This window comes from Palaemon carinicauda, chromosome 44, assembly GCF_036898095.1.
Source record: "Palaemon carinicauda isolate YSFRI2023 chromosome 44, ASM3689809v2, whole genome shotgun sequence".
Lineage (NCBI taxonomy): Eukaryota > Metazoa > Arthropoda > Malacostraca > Decapoda > Palaemonidae > Palaemon > Palaemon carinicauda.
The window spans coordinates 43925424-43927923 of record NC_090768.1 but is presented as its reverse complement, the minus strand read 5'-3'; the positions used below and the strand labels follow the sequence as shown (position 1 = coordinate 43927923).

The 2500-nt window shown below is 34.3% G+C and overlaps 1 protein-coding gene across 1 annotated transcript in view; it reads left to right on the top strand.

The window, feature by feature from the left end:
* The window catches only part of LOC137634191 (uncharacterized), a 23938-nt gene that overhangs the window by 116 nt on the left and 21322 nt on the right, over positions 1–2500 (top strand). The gene's annotated exons all lie outside the window — the stretch shown is intronic.

Below are 2500 nucleotides of genomic sequence, written 5' to 3'. Positions count from 1 at the left end.
TTTCCCTGAGAATAACTAAATATTTTAAATCCCATCTTGAGACAGACTGAAAACAAGAGATAAGACTAAGAGAAAAGAAATAATGTTAAAACTAATAACGCCACAAGGATAATGTTATCAAAAGTATTTGAAATAAGATGTAATATTAAATGAAAAAAAAAAATAAATAGCCTATTGTCTAACAGATTTAAGCACGTGATAAAATCTCTCTCTCTCTCTCTCTCTCTCTCTCTCTCTCTCTCTCTCTCTCTCTCTACATACATAATCATTATTATTATTATTACTAGCTAAGCTACAACTCTAGTTGTAAAAAGCAGGATGCTATAAGCCCAGGGGTTTCAACAAGGAAAAAAATAGCCCAGTGAGGAAAGGAAATAAGGAAATAAACCACAAGAGAAGTAATGAACAATTAAAAAAAATAATTTAAGAACTAACAATATTCAAATAAATCTTTCAGATATAAACTATAAAAAAAAGAGGAAGAGAAATATTACTAGCTAAGCTACAACCCTAGTTGAAAAAAACAGTATGCTGTAAGCCCAAGGGTTCCAACAGAGAAAAATAGCCCAGTGAGGAAAGGAAATAAACTATAGAAGTAATGAACAATTACAATAAAATATTTTATGAACAGTAACAACATCAAAATGATTTTATTTATATATAATTATAAAAACTACATAAAAAAGACAGGAGGAAGAGAAATAAAATACAATAGTAACGCCTACAGTGTACCGCATGAAGGAACTGATGTCACTAACATTTGTAAGACCCCATTAGGAGTATAAACTCTGACGTCACTAACATTTATAAGACCCCATTAGGAGTATAAACTCTGACGTCACTAACATTTGTAAGTCCCCATTAGGAGTATAAACTCTGACGTTACTAACATTAGTAAGACCACATTAGGAGTATAAACTCTGACGTCACTAACACTTGTAAGACCCCATTAGGAGTATAAACTCTGACGTCACTAACATTTATAAGACCCCATTAGGAGTATAAACTCTGACGTCACTAACATTTGTAAGACCCCATTAGGAGTATAAACTCTGACGTCACTAACATTTGTAAGTCCCCATTAGGAGTATAAACTCTGACGTCACTAACATTTGTAAGTCCCCATTAGGAGTATAAACTCTGACGTCACTAGCATTTTTAAGTCCCCATTAAGAGTATAAACTCTGACGTCACTAACATTTGTAAGACCCCATTAGGAGTATAAACTCTAACGTCACTAACATTTGTAAGACCAACTCTGACGTTACTAACACTTGTAAGACCACATTAGGAGTATAAACTCTGACGTCACTAACATTTGTAAGTCCCCATTAGGAGTATAAACTCTGACATCACTAACATTTATAAGACCCCATTAGGAGTATAATCTAAATGACCTTGCCATCCCCAAATCACGCCCGTCCAAGCAGTTTATTTCTGCCTGACCTAACCCAGTTCCAAAAGAGGAGAGAACTTTATTCATCTTGGAAGTATGCAAGATACCTCGCGCTTAAAAACAGCCACGCCCATCTACCTTAGAGCATGGCACAAATTCTGTTTACGAGGGTCATAATAGGATCGACATTCACCTTGGGTCATCCTGAATAAATTAAGTTCACTTTTTCTTGGGAGAGAAACGTCTCTATGTAGTTTATCAAGACCATTTATTTTATTTTTTAAACCCATATGACATTTTATTCTTGGCCATAAATCTAGTATAATTAAAGGGTAATCTGCGATAGGGTGCATTCAATTTTTTCTTATTTATTGAATGAGTTATGCAAACTGACGTAACAACAAATATTATCATTTAACCGTTCCATCATGTGTTCTGTTATAACGTAATGCTTAACAGCGCTGCTATGGTATCGCTTTCTTAATGAATTACCAATACTTTTACATAAACATGCCATATTTTCTATCAAAATCGCAAAGACCGGCATTTAGGCCAATCTATTCTTACACATGTCTTTACAGAAAAAAATAAAAATAAAAATTCAAGGTAACCTTGAATTAAATAATGACTGCACGCTCTTTCTCTTCTTTTAAATGATGCAATCGACTTCAGACTGTAACAGAAGCTTATCGTGCGGAGAATTGTAATGATAGTATTGGTTCACCATTCATAAAAAATATCAACAGTTCATGAATGGCTGCGATAGTAAGATCGAAAACGAAAGTCCTTGCTTACGATTACTTGTGATTAAGATTCTCTTATATACTCGTTTTTAGCCTTGTCAGAGAGAGAGAGAGAGAGAGAGAGAGAGAGAGAGAGAGAGAGATAATAGCGTATGATTTCCAATTGATAAGCAATAGTTTTTTACAATACAAGATCAACACTGTAAGTAAAAATTGATGCAACCCGAACGCAAGTTGCGAAATTCAACTGTTCCTTGTGTTAGGAGAGAGAGAGAGAGAGAGAGAGAGAGAGAGAGAGAGAGAGAGATAACGTTATGATTCCAAGTCGATAGGCAATATATAATACCTATAGTGTTGATCT